Here is a 22,550-nt window from a genome sequence, read left to right on the forward strand (position 1 = left end):
AAACCATTATTAATTTTCCACAATTTATCACCAGATCGGGTTCAACAATTGCAGGTGTAGAACCATTATTAATTTTTCACAGCCATTACCAGATCGAGTCCAACAATTGCAGGTGTAATACCATTATTAATTTCCCACAGTTCATCACCAGATTCGGTTCAACAATTGCAGGTGTAAAACCATTATTAATTTTCTCACAGTTTATTACCAGATCGGATCCAACAATTACAGGTGTAGAATTATTACTTAATTTCCACAGTTTATCACCAGATCGAGTCAAACAATTGCAGGTGTAGAACCATTATTAATTTTCACAGTTCAGCACCAGATCGAGTTCAATAATTGCAGGTGTAAAAGCATTATTAATTTTCCACAGTTCATCACCAGATGGGGTCAGACAATTGCAGGTGTAGAACCATTATTAATTTCTCACAGTTTATTACCAGATCGAGTCCAACAACTGCAGGTGTAAAAGCATTATTAATTTTCCACAGTTCATCACCAGATGGGGTCAGACAATTGCAGGAGTAGAACCATTATTAATTTCTCACAGTTTATTACCAGATCGAGTTCAACAATTGCAGTGTAAAAGCATTATTAATTTTCCACAGTTCATCACCAGATGGGGTCAGACAATTGCAGGTGTAGAACCATTATTAATTTCTCACTATCATTACCAGATCGAGTCCAACAATTGCAGGTGTAAAACCATTATTAATTTTCCACAGTTTATCACCAGATCGGGTCAAACAATTGCAGGTGTAAAATCATTATTAATTTTCTAGAGTTTATTACCAGATCGGATCCAACAATTACAGGTGTGGGATTATTATTAATTTCCCACAGTTCATCACCAGATTAAGTTCAACAATTGCAGGTGTAAAACCATTATTAATTTCTCACAGTTCATCACCAGATTGGGTCCAACAATTGTAGGTGTAAAATCATTATTAATTTTCTACAGTTTATTACCAGATCAGATTTAACAATTGCAGGTGTAAAACCATTATTAATTTTCCACAGTTTATTACCAGATCGGATCCAACAATTGCAGGTGTAGGATGATTATTAATTCCCACAATTATTCACCAGATTGGATCCAACAATTGCAAATTAGAACTATTACTGATTTTCCATAGTTTATCACCAGATCCGGTTGAACAATTGCAGGTGTAAAAACATTATTAACTTTCCACAGTTCTGCACCAGATCGAGTCCAACAACTGCAGGTGTAAAACCATTATTAATTTCTCACAGTTTATTAGCAGATCAAGTCCAACAATTGCAGGTGTAAAACCATTGTTAATTTTTCACAGTTCAGCACCAGATCTTGTTCAACAGTTGTAGGTGTAAAACCATTATTAATTTTCCACAATTTATCACCAGATCGGGTTCAACAATTGCAGGTGTAAAACCATTATTAATTTATCACAGTCATTACCAGATCGAGTCCAAAAATTGCAGGTGTAATACCATTATTAATTTTCCACAGTTTATGACCAGATTGGGTCAAACAATTGCAGGAGTAAAACCATTATTAATTTTCCACAGTTTATTACCAGATCGCATCCAAGAATTACAGGTGTAGGATTATTATTAATTTCCCACAGTTTATCACCAGATTGGGTTCAACAATTGCAGGTGTAAAACCATTATTAATTTTCTACAGTTTATTACCAGATCGGATCCAACAATTACAGGTGTAGGATTATCACTAATTTCCCACAGTTTATCACCAGATCGAGTAAAACAATTGCAGGTGTAGAACCATTATTAATTTCTCACTATCATTACCAGATCGAGTCCAACAACTGCAGGTGTAATACCATTATTAATTTTCCACAGTTTATCACCAGATCGAGTCAAACAATTGCAGGTGTAAAATCATTATTAATTTTCTACAGTTTATTACCAGATCGGATCCAACAATTACAGGTGTGGGATTATTATTAATTTCCCACAGTTCATCACCAGATTAAGTTCAACAATTGCAGGTGTAAAACCATTATTAATTTCTCACAGTTCATCACCAGATTGGGTCCAACAATTGTAGGTGTAAAATCATTATTAATTTTCTACAGTTTATTACCAGATCAGATTTAACAATTGCAGGTGTAAAACCATTATTAATTTTCCACAGTTTATTACCAGATCGGATCCAACCGTTGCAGGTGTAGGATCATTATTATGTTCCCACAATTTATCACCAGATCGGATCCAACAATTGCAGGTGTAGAACTATTACTGATTTTCCACAGTTTATCACCAGATCGGGTTGAACAATTGCAGGTGTAAAAACATTATTAACTTTCCACAGTTCTGTACCAGATCGAGTCCAACAATTGCAGGTGTAAAATTATTAGTAATTTCTCACAGTCATTACCAGATCGAGTCCAAGAATTGCAGGTGTAAAACTATTATTAAGTTTCTACAGTTTATGACCAGATTGGGTCAAACAATTGCAGGTGTAATACCATTATTAATTTTTCACAGTTTATGACCAGATTGGTTAAACAATTGCAGGTGTAAAACCATTATTAATTTTCTACAGTTTATTACCAGATCGGATCCAACAATTACAGGTGTAGGATTGTTATTAATTTCCCACAGTTCATCACCAGATCTAGTCAAACAATTGCAGGTGTAGAACCATTATTCATTTTCCACAGTTTATCACCAGATCGGATCCAACAATTGCAAGTGTAGAACTATTACTGATTTTCCACAATTCATCAACAGATCGAGCTTAACAATTGCAGGTGTAAAATCATATTTAATTTTTCACAGTTCAGCACCAAATTTTGTTCAACAGTTGTAGGTGTAAAACCATTATTAATTTTCCACAATTTATCACCAGATCGGGCCAAACAATTGTAGGTGTAAAACCATTATACATTTTCCACAGTTCATCAACAGATCTAGTCCAACAATTGCAGGTGTAAAAGCATTATTAAGTATCCACAGTTTATGACCAGATTGGGTCAAACAATTGCAAGTGTAGAACTATTACTGATTTTCCACAATTCATCAACAGATCGAGCTTAACAATTGCAGGTGTAAAATCATTATTAATTTTTTCACAGTTCAGCACCAGATCTTGTTCAACAGTTGTAGGTGTAAAACCATTATACATTTTCCACAGTTCAGCACCAGATCTTGTTCAACAATTGCAGGTGTAGAACCATTATTAATTTCTCACAGTCATTATCAGATCGAGTCCAACAATTGCAGGTGTAAAATCATAATTAATTTTTCACAGTTCAGCACCAAATTTTATTTAACAGTTGTAGGTGTAAAACCATTATTAATTTTTCACAATTTATCACCAGATCGGGCCAAACAATTGTAGGTGTAAAACCATTATACATTTTTCACAGTTCATCAACAGATCTAGTCCAACAATTGCAGGTGTAAAACCATTATTAAGTATCCACAGTTTATGACCAGATTGGGTCAAACAATTGCAAGTGTAGAACCATTACTGATTTTCCACAATTCATCAACAGATCGAGCTTAACAATTGCAGGTGTAAAACCATTATTAATTTCTCACAGTTTATTAGCAGATCAAGTCCAACAATTGCAGGTGTAAAACCATTATTAATTTTCACAGTTCAGCACCAGATCTTGTTCAACAGTTGTAGGTGTAAAACCATTATTAATTTTCCACAATTTATCACCAGAACGGGTTCAACAATTGCAGGTGTAAAACCATTATTAATTTCTCACAGTCATTACCAGATCGAGTCCAAAATTGCAGGTGTAGGATTATTATTAATCACCCACAGTTCATCACCATATTCGGTTCAACAATTGCAGGTGTAAAACCATTATTAATTTTCTACAGTTTATTACCAGATCGAGTCAAACAATTGCAGGTGTAGAACCATTATTAATTTTTCACAGTTCAGCACCAGATCGAGTTCAACAATTGCAGGTGTAAAAGCATTATTAATTTTCCACAGTTTATCACCAGATGGGGTCAGACAATTGCAGGTGTAGAACCATTATTAATTTTCCACAGTTTATAACCAGATTGGGTTAAACAATTGCAGGTGTAAAACCATTATTAATTTTCTACAGTTTATGACCAGATTGGTTAAACAATTGCAGGTGTAAAACCATTATTAATTTTCTACAGTTTATTACCAGATCGGATCCAACAATTACAGGTGTAGGATTGTTATTAATTTCCACAGTTCATCACCAGATCGAGTCAAACAATTGCAGGTGTAGAACCATTGTTCATTTTCCACAGTTTATCACCAGATCGGATCCAACAATTGCAAGTGTAGAACTATTACTGATTTTCCACAATTCATCAACAGATCGAGCTTAACAATTGCAGGTGTAAAATCATATTTAATTTTTCACAGTTCAGCACCAAATTTTGTTCAACAGTTGTAGGTGTAAAACCATTATTAATTTTCCACAATTTATCACCAGATCGGGCCAAACAATGGTAGGTGTAAAACCATTATACATTTTCCACAGTTCATCAACAGATCTAGTCCAACAATTGCAGGTGTAAAAGCATTATTAAGTATCCACAGTTTATGACCAGATTGGGTCAAACAATTGCAAGTGTAGAACTATTACTGATTTTCCACAATTCATCAACAGATCGAGCTTAACAATTGCAGGTGTAAAATCATAATTAATTTTTCACAGTTCAGCACCAGATCTTGTTCAACAGTTGTAGGTGTAAAACCATAATAATTTTCCACAGTTCAGCACCAGATCTTGTTCAACAATTGCAGGTGTAGAACCATTATTAATTTCTCACAGTCATTATCAGATCGAGTCCAACAATTGCAGGTGTAAAACCATTATTAAATTTTCACAGTTCAGCACCAGATCTTGTTCAACAGTTGTAGGTGTAAAACCATTATTAATTTTCCACAATTTATCACCAGATAGGGTTCAACAATTGCAGGTGTAGAACCATTATTAATTTTTCACAGCCATTACCAGATCGAGTCCAACAATTGCAGGTGTAATACCATTATTAATTTCCCACAGTTCATCACCAGATTCGGTTCAACAATTGCAGGTGTAAAACCATTATTAATTTTCTATAGTTTATTACCAGATCGGATCCAACAATTACAGGTGTAGGATTATTACTAACTTCCCACAGTTTATCACCAGATCGAGTTCAACAATTGCAGTGTAAAAGCATTATTAATTTCTCACTATCATTACCAGATCGAGTCCAACAACTGCAGGTGTAATACCATTATTAATTTTCCACAGTTCATCACCTGATCGAGTATAACAATTGCAAGTGTAAAACCATAATTAATTTTCCACAGTTTATCACCAGATCGGGTTGAACAATTGCAGGTGTAAAACCATTATTACTTTTCCACAGTTCTGCACCAGATCGAGTCCAACAATTGCAGGTGTAAAACCATTATTAATTTCTCACAGTTTATTAGCAGATCAAGTCCAACAATTGCAGGTGTAAAACCATTATTAATTTCTCACAGTTTATTAGCAGATCATGTCCAACAATTGCAGGTGTAAAACCATTATTAATTTTCCACAGTTTATCACCAGAAAGGATTCAACAATTGCAGGTGTAAAACCATTATTAATTTCTCACAGTTCATCACCAGATCGAGATCAACAATTGCCAGTGTAAAACCATTATTAATTTCTCACAGTTCATTAGCAGATCAAGTCCAACAATTGCAGGTGTAAAACCATTATTAATTTCCACAGTTTATCACCAGAAAGGATTCAACAATTGCAGGTGTAAAACCATTATTAATTTCTCACAGTTTATTAGCAGATCAAGTGCAACAATTGCAGGTGTAAAACCATTATTAATTTTCCACAATTTATCACCAGATCGGGTTCAACAATTGCAGGTGTAAAACCATTATTAATTTCTCACAGTTTATTAGCAGATCAAGTGCAACAATTGCAGGTGTAAAACCATTATTAATTTTCCACAATTTATCACCAGATCGGATCCAAGAATTACAGGTGTAGGATTATTATTAATTTCCCACAGTTCATCACCAGATTCGGTTCAACAATTGCAGGTGTAAAACCATTATTAATTTTCTACAGTTTATTACCAGATCGGATCCAACAATTACAGGTGTAGGATTATTACTAACTTCCCACAGTTTATCACCAGATCGAGTCAAACAATTGCAGGTGTAGAACAATTATTAATTTTTCACAGTTCAGCACCAGATCGGATCCAACCGTTGCAGGTGTAGGATCATTATTAAGTTCCCACAATTATTCACCAGATCGGATCCAACAATTGCAAATGTAGAACTATTACTGATTTTCCACAGTTTATCACCAGATCGGGTTGAACAATTGCAGGTGTAAAAACATTATTAACTTTCCACAGTTCTGCACCAGATCGAGTCCAACAATTGCAGGTGTAAAATCATTATTAATTTCTCACAGTTTATTAGCAGACCAAGTCCAACAATTGCAGGTGTAAAACCATTATTAATTTTCACAGTTCACCACCAGATCTTGTTCAACAGTTGTAGGTGTAAAACCATTATTAATTTTCCACCATTTATCACCAGATTGGGTTCAACAATTGCAGGTGTGAAACCATTATTAATTTCTCACAGTCATTACCAGATCGAGTCCAAGAATTGCAGGTGTAAAACTATTATTAAGTTTCTACAGTTTATGACCAGATTGGGTCAAACAATTGCAGGTGTAATACCATTATTAATTTTTCACTGTTTATGACCAGATTGGTTAAACAATTGCAGGTGTAAAACCATTATTAATTTTCTACAGTTTATTACCAGATCCGATCCAACAATTACAGGTGTAGGATTGTTATTAATTTCCCACAGTTCATCACCAGATCGAGTCAAACAATTACAGGTGTAGAACCATTATTCATTTTCCACAGTTTATCACCAGATCGGATCCAACAATTGCAAGTGTAGAACGATTACTGATTTTCCACAATTCATCAACAGATCGAGATTAACAATTGCAGGTGTAAAATCATAATTAATTTTTCACAGTTCAGCACCAGATCTTGTTCAACAGTTGTAGGTGTAAAACCATTATACATTTTCCACAGTTCAGCACCAGATCTTGTTCAACAATTGCAGGTGTAGAACCATTATTAATTTCTCACAGTCATTATCAGATCGAGTCCAACAATTGCAGGTGTAAAATCATAATTAATTTTTCACAGTTCAGCACCAAATTTTATTTAACAGTTGTAGGTGTAAAACCATTATTAATTTTTCACAATTTATCACCAGATCGGGCCAAACAATTGTAGGTGTAAAACCATTATACATTTTTCACAGTTCATCAACAGATCTAGTCCAACAATTGCAGGTGTAAAACCATTATTAAGTATCCACAGTTTATGACCAGATTGGGTCAAACAATTGCAAGTGTAGAACTATTACTGATTTTCCACAATTCATCAACAGATCGAGCTTAACAATTGCAGGTGTAAAACCATTATTAATTTCTCACAGTTTATTAGCAGATCAAGTCCAACAATTGCAGGTGTAAAACCATTATTAATTTTTCACAGTTCAGCACCAGATCTTGTTCAACAGTTGTAGGTGTAAAACCATTATTAATTTTCCACAATTTATCACCAGAACGGGTTCAACAATTGCAGGTGTAAAACCATTATTAATTTCTCACAGTCATTACCAGATCGGATCCAACAATTACAGGTGTAGGATTGTTATTAATTTCCCACAGTTCATCACCAGATCGAGTCAAACAATTGCAGGTGTAGAACCATTATTCATTTTCCACAGTTTATCACCAGATCGGATCCAACAATTGCAAGTGTAGAACTATTACTGATTTTCCACAATTCATCAACAGATCGAGCTTAACAATTGCAGGTGTAAAATCATATTTAATTTTTCACAGTTCAGCACCAAATTTTGTTCAACAGTTGTAGGTGTAAAACCATTATTAATTTTCCACAATTTATCACCAGATCGGGCCAAACAATGGTAGGTGTAAAACCATTATACATTTTCCACAGTTCATCAACAGATCTAGTCCAACAATTGCAGGTGTAAAAGCATTATTAAGTATCCACAGTTTATGACCAGATTGGGTCAAACAATTGCAAGTGTAGAACTATTACTGATTTTCCACAATTCATCAACAGATCGAGCTTAACAATTGCAGGTGTAAAATCATAATTAATTTTTCACAGTTCAGCACCAGATCTTGTTCAACAGTTGTAGGTGTAAAACCATAATACATTTTCCACAGTTCAGCACCAGATCTTGTTCAACAATTGCAGGTGTAGAACCATTATTAATTTCTCACAGTCATTATCAGATCGAGTCCAACAATTGCAGGTGTAAAACCATTATTAAATTTTCACAGTTCAGCACCACATCTTGTTCAACAGTTGTAGGTGTAAAACCATTATTAATTTTCCACAATTTATCACCAGATAGGGTTCAACAATTGCAGGTGTAGAACCATTATTAATTTTTCACAGCCATTACCAGATCGAGTCCAACAATTGCAGGTGTAATACCATTATTAATTTCCCACAGTTCATCACCAGATTCGGTTCAACAATTGCAGGTGTAAAACCATTATTAATTTTCTATAGTTTATTACCAGATCGGATCCAACAATTACAGGTGTAGGATTATTACTAACTTCCCACAGTTTATCACCAGATCGAGTTCAACAATTGCAGTGTAAAAGCATTATTAATTTCTCACTATCATTACCAGATCGAGTCCAACAACTGCAGGTGTAATACCATTATTAATTTTCCACAGTTCATCACCTGATCGAGTATAACAATTGCAAGTGTAAAACCATTATTAATTTTCCACAGTTTATCACCAGATCGGGTTGAACAATTGCAGGTGTAAAACCATTATTACTTTTCCACAGTTCTGCACCAGATCGAGTCCAACAATTGCAGGTGTAAAACCATTATTAATTTCTCACAGTTTATTAGCAGATCAAGTCCAACAATTGCAGGTGTAAAACCATTATTAATTTCTCACAGTTTATTAGCAGATCATGTCCAACAATTGCAGGTGTAAAACCATTATTAATTTTCCACAGTTTATCACCAGAAAGGATTCAACAATTGCAGGTGTAAAACCATTATTAATTTCTCACAGTTCATCACCAGATCGAGATCAACAATTGCCAGTGTAAAACCATTATTAATTTCTCACAGTTCATTAGCAGATCAAGTCCAACAATTGCAGGTGTAAAACCATTATTAATTTCCCACAGTTTATCACCAGAAAGGATTCAACAATTGCAGGTGTAAAACCATTATTAATTTCTCACAGTTTATTAGCAGATCAAGTGCAACAATTGCAGGTGTAAAACCATTATTAATTTTCCACAATTTATCACCAGATCGGGTTCAACAATTGCAGGTGTAAAACCATTATTAATTTCTCACAGTTTATTAGCAGATCAAGTGCAACAATTGCAGGTGTAAAACCATTATTAATTTTCCACAATTTATCACCAGATCGGATCCAAGAATTACAGGTGTAGGATTATTATTAATTTCCCACAGTTCATCACCAGATCGGTTCAACAATTGCAGGTGTAAAACCATTATTAATTTTCTACAGTTTATTACCAGATCGGATCCAACAATTACAGGTGTAGGATTATTACTAACTTCCCACAGTTTATCACCAGATCGAGTCAAACAATTGCAGGTGTAGAACAATTATTAATTTTTCACAGTTCAGCACCAGATCGGATCCAACCGTTGCAGGTGTAGGATCATTATTAAGTTCCCACAATTATTCACCAGATCGGATCCAACAATTGCAAATGTAGAACTATTACTGATTTTCCACAGTTTATCACCAGATCGGGTTGAACAATTGCAGGTGTAAAAACATTATTAACTTTCCACAGTTCTGCACCAGATCGAGTCCAACAATTGCAGGTGTAAAATCATTATTAATTTCTCACAGTTTATTAGCAGACCAAGTCCAACAATTGCAGGTGTAAAACCATTATTAATTTTTCACAGTTCACCACCAGATCTTGTTCAACAGTTGTAGGTGTAAAACCATTATTAATTTTCCACCATTTATCACCAGATTGGGTTCAACAATTGCAGGTGTGAAACCATTATTAATTTCTCACAGTCATTACCAGATCGAGTCCAAGAATTGCAGGTGTAAAACTATTATTAAGTTTCTACAGTTTATGACCAGATTGGGTCAAACAATTGCAGGTGTAATACCATTATTAATTTTTCACTGTTTATGACCAGATTGGTTAAACAATTGCAGGTGTAAAACCATTATTAATTTTCTACAGTTTATTACCAGATCCGATCCAACAATTACAGGTGTAGGATTGTTATTAATTTCCCACAGTTCATCACCAGATCGAGTCAAACAATTACAGGTGTAGAACCATTATTCATTTTCCACAGTTTATCACCAGATCGGATCCAACAATTGCAAGTGTAGAACGATTACTGATTTTCCACAATTCATCAACAGATCGAGATTAACAATTGCAGGTGTAAAATCATATTAATTTTTCACAGTTCAGCACCAGATCTTGTTCAACAGTTGTAGGTGTAAAACCATTATACATTTTCCACAGTTCAGCACCAGATCTTGTTCAACAATTGCAGGTGTAGAACCATTATTAATTTCTCACAGTCATTATCAGATCGAGTCCAACAATTGCAGGTGTAAAATCATAATTAATTTTCACAGTTCAGCACCAAATTTTATTTAACAGTTGTAGGTGTAAAACCATTATTAATTTTTCACAATTTATCACCAGATCGGGTCAAACAATTGCAGGTGTAAAACCATTATACATTTTTCACAGTTCATCAACAGATCTAGTCCAACAATTGCAGGTGTAAAACCATTATTAAGTATCCACAGTTTATGACCAGATTGGGTCAAACAATTGCAAGTGTAGAACTATTACTGATTTTCCACAATTCATCAACAGATCGAGCTTAACAATTGCAGGTGTAAAACCATTATTAATTTCTCACAGTTTATTAGCAGATCAAGTCCAACAATTGCAGGTGTAAAACCATTATTAATTTTTCACAGTTCAGCACCAGATCTTGTTCAACAGTTGTAGGTGTAAAACCATTATTAATTTTCCACAATTTATCACCAGAACGGGTTCAACAATTGCAGGTGTAAAACCATTATTAATTTCTCACAGTCATTACCAGATCGAGTCCAAAAATTGCAGGTGTAGGATTATTATTAATCACCCACAGTTCATCACCAGATCGAGTCAAACAATTGCAGGTGTAGAACCATTATTCATTTTCCACAGTTTATCACCAGATCGGATCCAACAATTGCAAGTGTAGAACGATTACTGATTTTCCACAATTCATCAACAGATCGAGCTTAACAATTGCAGGTGTAAAATCATAATTAATTTTCACAGTTCAGCACCAGATCTTGTTCAACAGTTGTAGGTGTAAAACCATTATACATTTTCCACAGTTCAGCACCAGATCTTGTTCAACAATTGCAGGTGTAAAACCATTATTAATTTCTCACAGTCATTATCAGATCGAGTCCAACAATTGCAGGTGTAAAATCATAATTAATTTTTCACAGTTCAGCACCAAATTTTATTTAACAGTTGTAGGTGTAAAACCATTATTAATTTGTCACAATTTATCACCAGATCGGGCCAAACAATTGTAGGTGTAAAACCATTATACATTTTTCACAGTTCATCAACAGATCTAGTCCAACAATTGCAGGTGTAAAACCATTATTAAGTATCCACAGTTTATGACCAGATTGGGTCAAACAATTGCAAGTGTAGAACTATTACTGATTTTCCACAATTCATCAACAGATCGAGCTTAACAATTGCAGGTGTAAAACCATTATTAATTTCTCACAGTTTATTAGCAGATCAAGTCCAACAATTGCAGGTGTAAAACCATTATTAATTTTTCACAGTTCAGCACCAGATCTTGTTCAACAGTTGTAGGTGTAAAACCATTATTAATTTTCCACAATTTATCACCAGAACGGGTTCAACAATTGCAGGTGTAAAACCATTATTAATTTCTCACAGTCATTACCAGATCGAGTCCAAAAATTGCACGTGTAGGATTATTATTAATCACCCACAGTTCATCACCATATTCGGTTCAACAATTGCAGGTGTAAAACCATTATTAATTTTCTACAGTTTATTACCAGATCGAGTCAAACAATTGCAGGTGTAGAACCATTATTAATTTTTCACAGTTCAGCACCAGATCGAGTTCAACAATTGCAGGTGTAAAAGCATTATTAATTTTCCACAGTTTATCACCAGATGGGGTCAGACAATTGCAGGTGTAGAACCATTATTAATTTTCCACAGTTTATAACCAGATTGGGTTAAACAATTGCAGGTGTAAAACCATTATTAATTTTCTACAGTTTATGACCAGATTGGTTAAACAATTGCAGGTGTAAAACCATTATTAATTTTCTACAGTTTATTACCAGATCGGATCCAACAATTACAGGTGTAGGATTGTTATTAATTTCCCACAGTTCATCACCAGATCGAGTCAAACAATTGCAGGTGTAGAACCATTGTTCATTTTTCACAGTTTATCACCAGATCGGATCCAACAATTGCAAGTGTAGAACTATTACTGATTTTCCACAATTCATCAACAGATCGAGCTTAACAATTGCAGGTGTAAAATCATATTTAATTTTTCACAGTTCAGCACCAAATTTTGTTCAACAGTTGTAGGTGTAAAACCATTATTAATTTTCCACAATTTATCACCAGATCGGGCCAAACAATGGTAGGTGTAAAACCATTATACATTTTCCACAGTTCATCAACAGATCTAGTCCAACAATTGCAGGTGTAAAAGCATTATTAAGTATCCACAGTTTATGACCAGATTGGGTCAAACAATTGCAAGTGTAGAACTATTACTGATTTTCCACAATTCATCAACAGATCGAGCTTAACAATTGCAGGTGTAAAATCATAATTAATTTTTCACAGTTCAGCACCAGATCTTGTTCAACAGTTGTAGGTGTAAAACCATTATACATTTTCCACAGTTCATCACCAGATTCGGTTCAACAATTGCAGGTGTAAAACCATTATTAATTTTCTATAGTTTATTACCAGATCGGATCCAACAATTACAGGTGTAGGATTATTACTAACTTCCCACAGTTTATCACCAGATCGAGTTCAACAATTGCAGTGTAAAAGCATTATTAATTTCTCACTATCATTACCAGATCGAGTCCAACAACTGCAGGTGTAATACCATTATTAATTTTCCACAGTTCATCACCTGATCGAGTATAACAATTGCAAGTGTAAAACCATAATTAATTTTCCACAGTTTATCACCAGATCGGGTTGAACAATTGCAGGTGTAAAACCATTATTACTTTTCCACAGTTCTGCACCAGATCGAGTCCAACAATTGCAGGTGTAAAACCATTATTAATTTCTCACAGTTTATTAGCAGATCAAGTCCAACAATTGCAGGTGTAAAACCATTATTAATTTCTCACAGTTTATTAGCAGATCATGTCCAACAATTGCAGGTGTAAAACCATTATTAATTTTCCACAGTTTATCACCAGAAAGGATTCAACAATTGCAGGTGTAAAACCATTATTAATTTCTCACAGTTCATCACCAGATCGAGATCAACAATTGCCAGTGTAAAACCATTATTAATTTCTCACAGTTCATTAGCAGATCAAGTCCAACAATTGCAGGTGTAAAACCATTATTAATTTCCCACAGTTTATCACCAGAAAGGATTCAACAATTGCAGGTGTAAAACCATTATTAATTTCTCACAGTTTATTAGCAGATCAAGTGCAACAATTGCAGGTGTAAAACCATTATTAATTTTCCACAATTTATCACCAGATCGGGTTCAACAATTGCAGGTGTAAAACCATTATTAATTTCTCACAGTTTATTAGCAGATCAAGTGCAACAATTGCAGGTGTAAAACCATTATTAATTTTCCACAATTTATCACCAGATCGGATCCAAGAATTACAGGTGTAGGATTATTATTAATTTCCCACAGTTCATCACCAGATTCGGTTCAACAATTGCAGGTGTAAAACCATTATTAATTTTCTACAGTTTATTACCAGATCGGATCCAACAATTACAGGTGTAGGATTATTACTAACTTCCCACAGTTTATCACCAGATCGAGTCAAACAATTGCAGGTGTAGAACAATTATTAATTTTTCACAGTTCAGCACCAGATCGGATCCAACCGTTGCAGGTGTAGGATCATTATTAAGTTCCCACAATTATTCACCAGATCGGATCCAACAATTGCAAATGTAGAACTATTACTGATTTTCCACAGTTTATCACCAGATCGGGTTGAACAATTGCAGGTGTAAAAACATTATTAACTTTCCACAGTTCTGCACCAGATCGAGTCCAACAATTGCAGGTGTAAAATCATTATTAATTTCTCACAGTTTATTAGCAGACCAAGTCCAACAATTGCAGGTGTAAAACCATTATTAATTTTTCACAGTTCACCACCAGATCTTGTTCAACAGTTGTAGGTGTAAAACCATTATTAATTTTCCACCATTTATCACCAGATTGGGTTCAACAATTGCAGGTGTGAAACCATTATTAATTTCTCACAGTCATTACCAGATCGAGTCCAAGAATTGCAGGTGTAAAACTATTATTAAGTTTCTACAGTTTATGACCAGATTGGGTCAAACAATTGCAGGTGTAATACCATTATTAATTTTCACTGTTTATGACCAGATTGGTTAAACAATTGCAGGTGTAAAACCATTATTAATTTTCTACAGTTTATTACCAGATCCGATCCAACAATTACAGGTGTAGGATTGTTATTAATTTCCACAGTTCATCACCAGATCGAGTCAAACAATTACAGGTGTAGAACCATTATTCATTTTCCACAGTTTATCACCAGATCGGATCCAACAATTGCAAGTGTAGAACGATTACTGATTTTCCACAATTCATCAACAGATCGAGCTTAACAATTGCAGGTGTAAAATCATAATTAATTTTTCACAGTTCAGCACCAGATCTTGTTCAACAGTTGTAGGTGTAAAACCATTATACATTTTCCACAGTTCAGCACCAGATCTTGTTCAACAATTGCAGGTGTAGAACCATTATTAATTTCTCACAGTCATTATCAGATCGAGTCCAACAATTGCAGGTGTAAAATCATAATTAATTTTTCACAGTTCAGCACCAAATTTTATTTAACAGTTGTAGGTGTAAAACCATTATTAATTTTTCACAATTTATCACCAGATCGGGCCAAACAATTGTAGGTGTAAAACCATTATACATTTTTCACAGTTCATCAACAGATCTAGTCCAACAATTGCAGGTGTAAAACCATTATTAAGTATCCACAGTTTATGACCAGATTGGGTCAAACAATTGCAAGTGTAGAACTATTACTGATTTTCCACAATTCATCAACAGATCGAGCTTAACAATTGCAGGTGTAAAACCATTATTAATTTCTCACAGTTTATTAGCAGATCAAGTCCAACAATTGCAGGTGTAAAACCATTATTAATTTTTCACAGTTCAGCACCAGATCTTGTTCAACAGTTGTAGGTGTAAAACCATTATTAATTTTCCACAATTTATCACCAGAACGGGTTCAACAATTGCAGGTGTAAAACCATTATTAATTTCTCACAGTCATTACCAGATCGAGTCCAAAAATTGCACGTGTAGGATTATTATTAATCACCCACAGTTCATCACCAGATCGAGTCAAACAATTGCAGGTGTAGAACCATTATTCATTTTCCACAGTTTATCACCAGATCGGATCCAACAATTGCAAGTGTAGAACGATTACTGATTTTCCACAATTCATCAACAGATCGAGCTTAACAATTGCAGGTGTAAAATCATAATTAATTTTTCACAGTTCAGCACCAGATCTTGTTCAACAGTTGTAGGTGTAAAACCATTATACATTTTCCACAGTTCAGCACCAGATCTTGTTCAACAATTGCAGGTGTAGAACCATTATTAATTTCTCACAGTCATTATCAGATCGAGTCCAACAATTGCAGGTGTAAAATCATAATTAATTTTTCACAGTTCAGCACCAAATTTTATTTAACAGTTGTAGGTGTAAAACCATTATTAATTTGTCACAATTTATCACCAGATCGGGCCAAACAATTGTAGGTGTAAAACCATTATACATTTTTCACAGTTCATCAACAGATCTAGTCCAACAATTGCAGGTGTAAAACCATTATTAAGTATCCACAGTTTATGACCAGATTGGGTCAAACAATTGCAAGTGTAGAACTATTACTGATTTTCCACAATTCATCAACAGATCGAGCTTAACAATTGCAGGTGTAAAACCATTATTAATTTCTCACAGTTTATTAGCAGATCAAGTCCAACAATTGCAGGTGTAAAACCATTATTAATTTTTCACAGTTCAGCACCAGATCTTGTTCAACAGTTGTAGGTGTAAAACCATTATTAATTTTCCACAATTTATCACCAGAACGGGTTCAACAATTGCAGGTGTAAAACCATTATTAATTTCTCACAGTCATTACCAGATCGAGTCCAAAATTGCACGTGTAGGATTATTATTAATCACCCACAGTTCATCACCATATTCGGTTCAACAATTGCAGGTGTAAAACCATTATTAATTTTCTACAGTTTATTACCAGATCGAGTCAAACAATTGCAGGTGTAGAACCATTATTAATTTTTCACAGTTCAGCACCAGATCGAGTTCAACAATTGCAGGTGTAAAAGCATTATTAATTTTCCACAGTTTATCACCAGATGGGGTCAGACAATTGCAGGTGTAGAACCATTATTAATTTTCCACAGTTTATAACCAGATTGGGTTAAACAATTGCAGGTGTAAAACCATTATTAATTTTCTACAGTTTATGACCAGATTGGTTAAACAATTGCAGGTGTAAAACCATTATTAATTTTCTACAGTTTATTACCAGATCGGATCCAACAATTACAGGTGTAGGATTGTTATTAATTTCCCACAGTTCATCACCAGATCGAGTCAAACAATTGCAGGTGTAGAACCATTGTTCATTTTTCACAGTTTATCACCAGATCGGATCCAACAATTGCAAGTGTAGAACTATTACTGATTTTCCACAATTCATCAACAGATCGAGCTTAACAATTGCAGGTGTAAAATCATATTTAATTTTTCACAGTTTAGCACCAAATTTTGTTCAACAGTTGTAGGTGTAAAACCATTATTAATTTTCCACAATTTATCACCAGATCGGGCCAAACAATGGTAGGTGTAAAACCATTATACATTTTCCACAGTTCATCAACAGATCTAGTCCAACAATTGCAGGTGTAAAAGCATTATTAAGTATCCACAGTTTATGACCAGATTGGGTCAAACAATTGCAAGTGTAGAACTATTACTGATTTTCCACAATTCATCAACAGATCGAGCTTAACAATTGCAGGTGTAAAATCATAATTAATTTTTCACAGTTCAGCACCAGATCTTGTTCAACAGTTGTAGGTGTAAAACCATTATACATTTTCCACAGTTCAGCACCAGATCTTGTTCAACAATTGCAGGTGTAGAACCATTATTAATTTCTCACAGTCATTATCAGATCGAGTCCAACAATTGCAGGTGTAAAACCATTATTAATTTTTCACAGTTCAGCACCACATCTTGTTCAACAGTTGTAGGTGTAAAACCATTATTAATTTTCCACAATTTATCACCAGATAGGGTTCAACAATTGCAGGTGTAGAACCATTATTAATTTTTCACAGCCATTACCAGATCGAGTCCAACAATTGCAGGTGTAATACCATTATTAATTTCCCACAGTTCATCACCAGATTCGGTTCAACAATTGCAGGTGTAAAACCATTATTAATTTTCTATAGTTTATTACCAGATCGGATCCAACAATTACAGGTGTAGGATTATTACTAACTTCCCACAGTTTATCACCAGATCGAGTTCAACAATTGCAGTGTAAAAGCATTATTAATTTTTCACAGTTTATCACCAGATGGGGTCAGACAATTGCAGGTGTAGAACCATTATTAATTTCTCACTATCATTACCAGATCGAGTCCAACAACTGCAGGTGTAATACCATTATTAATTTTCCACAGTTCATCACCTGATCGAGTATAACAATTGCAAGTGTAAAACCATAATTAATTTTCCACAGTTTATCACCAGATCGGATCCAACAATTGCAAATGTAGAACTATTACTGATTTTCCACAGTTTATCACCAGATCGGGTTGAACAATTGCAGGTGTAAAACCATTATTACTTTTCCACAGTTCTGCACCAGATCGAGTCCAACAATTGCAGGTGTAAAACCATTATTAATTTCTCACAGTTTATTAGCAGATCAAGTCCAACAATTGCAGGTGTAAAACCATTATTAATTTTCCACAGTTTATCACCAGAAAGGATTCAACAATTGCAGGTGTAAAACCATTATTAATTTCTCACAGTTCATCACCAGATCGAGATCAACAATTGCCAGTGTAAAACCATTATTAATTTCTCACAGTTCATTAGCAGATCAAGTCCAACAATTGCAGGTGTAAAACCATTATTAATTTCCCACAGTTTATCACCAGAAAGGATTCAACAATTGCAGGTGTAAAACCATTATTAATTTCTCACAGTTTATTAGCAGATCAAGTGCAACAATTGCAGGTGTAAAACCATTATTAATTTTCCACAATTTATCACCAGATCGGGTTCAACAATTGCAGGTGTAAAACCATTATTAATTTCTCACAGTCATTACCAGATCGAGTCCAAAAATTGCAGGTGTAATACCGTTATTAATTTTCCACAGTTTATTACCAGATCGGATCCAAGAATTACAGGTGTAGGATTATTATTAATTTCCCACAGTTCATCACCAGATTCGGTTCAACAATTGCAGGTGTAAAACCATTATTAATTTTCTACAGTTTATTACCAGATCGGATCCAACAATTACAGGTGTAGGATTATTACTAACTTCCCACAGTTTATCACCAGATCGAGTCAAACAATTGCAGGTGTAGAACAATTATTAATTTTTCACAGTTCAGCACCAGATCGAGTTCAACAATTGCAGGTGTAAAAGCATTATTAATTTTCCACAGTTTATCACCAGATGGGGTCAGACAATTGCAGGTGTAGAACCATTATTAATTTCTCACTATCATTACCAGATCGAGTCCAACAACTGCAGGTGTAATACCATTATTAATTTTCCACAGTTTATCACCAGATCGGGTCAAACAATTGCAGGTGTAAAATCATTATTAATTTTCTACAGTTTATTACCAGATCGGATCCAACAATTACAGGTGTGGGATTATTATTAATTTCCCACAGTTCATCACCAGATTAAGTTCAACAATTGCAGGTGTAAAACCATTATTAATTTCTCACAGTTCATCACCAGATTGGGTCCAACAATTGTAGGTGTAAAATCATTATTAATTTTCTACAGTTTATTACCAGATCAGATTTAACAATTGCAGGTGTAAAACCATTATTAATTTTCCACAGTTTATTACCAGATCGGATCCAACCGTTGCAGGTGTAGGATCATTATTAAGTTCCCACAATTATTCACCAGATCGGATCCAACAATTGCAAATGTAGAACTATTACTGATTTTCCACAGTTTATCACCAGATCGGGTTGAACAATTGCAGGTGTAAAAACATTATTAACTTTCCACAGTTCTGCACCAGATCGAGTCCAACAATTGCAGGTGTAAAATCATTATTAATTTCTCACAGTTTATTAGCAGACCAAGTCCAACAATTGCAGGTGTAAAACCATTATTAATTTTTCACAGTTCAGCACCAGATCTTGTTCAACAGTTGTAGGTGTAAAACCATTATTAATTTTCCACCATTTATCACCAGATTGGGTTCAACAATTGCAGGTGTAAAACCATTATTAATTTCTCACAGTCATTACCAGATCGAGTCCAAGAATTGCAGGTGTAAAACAATTATTAAGTTTCTACAGTTTATGACCAGATTGGGTCAAACAATTGCAGGTGTAATACCATTATTAATTTTTCACAGTTTATGACCAGATTGGTTAAACAATTGCAGGTGTAAAACCATTATTAATTTTCTACAGTTTATTACCAGATCGGATCCAACAATTACAGGTGTAGGATTGTTATTAATTTCCCACAGTTCATCACCAGATCGAGTCAAACAATTGCAGGTGTAGAACCATTATTCATTTTCCACAGTTTATCACCAGATCGGATCCAACAATTGCAAGTGTAGAGCGATTACTGATTTTCCACAATTCATCAACAGATCGAGCTTAACAATTGCAGGTGTAAAATCATATTTAATTTTTCACAGTTCAGCACCAAATTTTGTTCAACAGTTGTAGGTGTAAAACCATTATTAATTTTCCACAATTTATCACCAGATCGGGCCAAACAATTGTAGGTGTAAAACCATTATACATTTTCCACAGTTCATCAACAGATCTAGTCCAACAATTGCAGGTGTAAAAGCATTATTAAGTATCCACAGTTTATGACCAGATTGGGTCAAACAATTGCAAGTGTAGAACTATTACTAATTTTCCACAATTCATCAACAGATCGAGCTTAACAATTGCAGGTGTAAAATCATAATTAATTTTTCACAGTTCAGCACCAGATCTTGTTCAACAGTTGTAGGTGTAAAACCATTATACATTTTCCACAGTTCAGCACCAGATCTTGTTCAACAATTGCAGGTGTAGAACCATTATTAATTTCTCACTGTCATTATCAGATCGAGTCCAACAATTGCAGGTGTAAAATCATAATTAATTTTTCACAGTTCAGCACCAAATTTTATTCAACAGTTGTAGGTGTAAAACCATTATTAATTTTTCACAATTTATCACCAGATCGGGCCAAACAATTGTAGGTGTAAAACCATTATACATTTTCCACAGTTCATCAACAGATCTAGTCCAACAATTGCAGGTGTAAAAGCATTATTAAGTATCCACAGTTTATGACCAGATTGGGTCAAACAATTGTAAGTGTAGAACTATTACTGATTTTCCACAATTCATCAACAGATCGAGCTTAACAATTGCAGGTGTAAAATCATATTTAATTTTTCACAGTTCAGCACCAAATTTTGTTCAACAGTTGTAGGTGTAAAACCATTATTAATTTTCCACAATTTATCACCAGATCGGGCCAAACAATTGTGGGTGTAAAACCATTATACATTTTCCACAGTTCATCAACAGATCTAGTCCAACAATTGCAGGTGTAAAACCTTTATTAATTTTTCACAGTTCAGCACCAGATCTTGTTCAACAGTTGTAGGTGTAAAACCATTATTAATTTTCCACAATTTATCACCAGATAGGGTTCAACAATTGCAGGTGTAGAACCATTATTAATTTCCCACAGTTCATCACCAGATTCGGTTCAACAATTGCAGGTGTAAAACCATTATACATTTTCCACAGTTCAGCACCAGATCTTGTTCAACAATTGCAGGTGTAGAACCATTATTAATTTCTCACTGTCATTATCAGATCGAGTCCAACAATTGCAGGTGTAAAATCATAATTAATTTTTCACAGTTCAGCACCAAATTTTATTCAACAGTTGTAGGTGTAAAACCATTATTAATTTTTCACAATTTATCACCAGATCGGGCCAAACAATTGTAGGTGTAAAACCATTATACATTTTCCACAGTTCATCAACAGATCTAGTCCAACAATTGCAGGTGTAAAAGCATTATTAAGTATCCACAGTTTATGACCAGATTGGGTCAAACAATTGCAAGTGTAGAACTATTACTGATTTTCCACAATTCATCAACAGATCGAGCTTGACAATTGCAGGTGTAAAACCATTATTAATTTCTCACAGTTTATTAGCAGATCAAGTCCAACAATTGCAGGTGTAAAACCATTATTAATTTTTCACAGTTCATCACCAGATTCGGTTCAACAATTGCAGGTGTAAAACCATTATTAATTTTCTATAGTTTATTACCAGATCGGATCCAACAATTACAGGTGTAGGATTATTACTAACTTCCCACAGTTTATCACCAGATAGAGTTCAACAATTGCAGTGTAAAAGCATTATTAATTTTTCACAGTTTATCACCAGATGGGGTCAGACAATTGCAGGTGTAGAACCATTATTAATTTCTCACTATCATTACCAGATCGAGTCCAACAACTGCAGGTGTAATACCATTATTAATTTTCCACAGTTCATCACCTGATCGAGTATAACAATTGCAAGTGTAAAACCATAATTAATTTTCCACAGTTTATCACCAGATCGGATCCAACAATTGCAAATGTAGAACTATTACTGATTTTCCACAGTTTATCACCAGATCGGGTTGAACAATTGCAGGTGTAAAACCATTATTACTTTTCCACAGTTCTGCACCAGATCGAGTCCAACAAGTGCAGGTGTAAAACCATTATTAATTTC

The sequence above is a fragment of the Tachypleus tridentatus genome, chromosome 6, assembly GCF_004210375.1.
Source record: "Tachypleus tridentatus isolate NWPU-2018 chromosome 6, ASM421037v1, whole genome shotgun sequence".
Classification (NCBI taxonomy): Eukaryota; Metazoa; Arthropoda; class Merostomata; order Xiphosura; family Limulidae; genus Tachypleus; species Tachypleus tridentatus.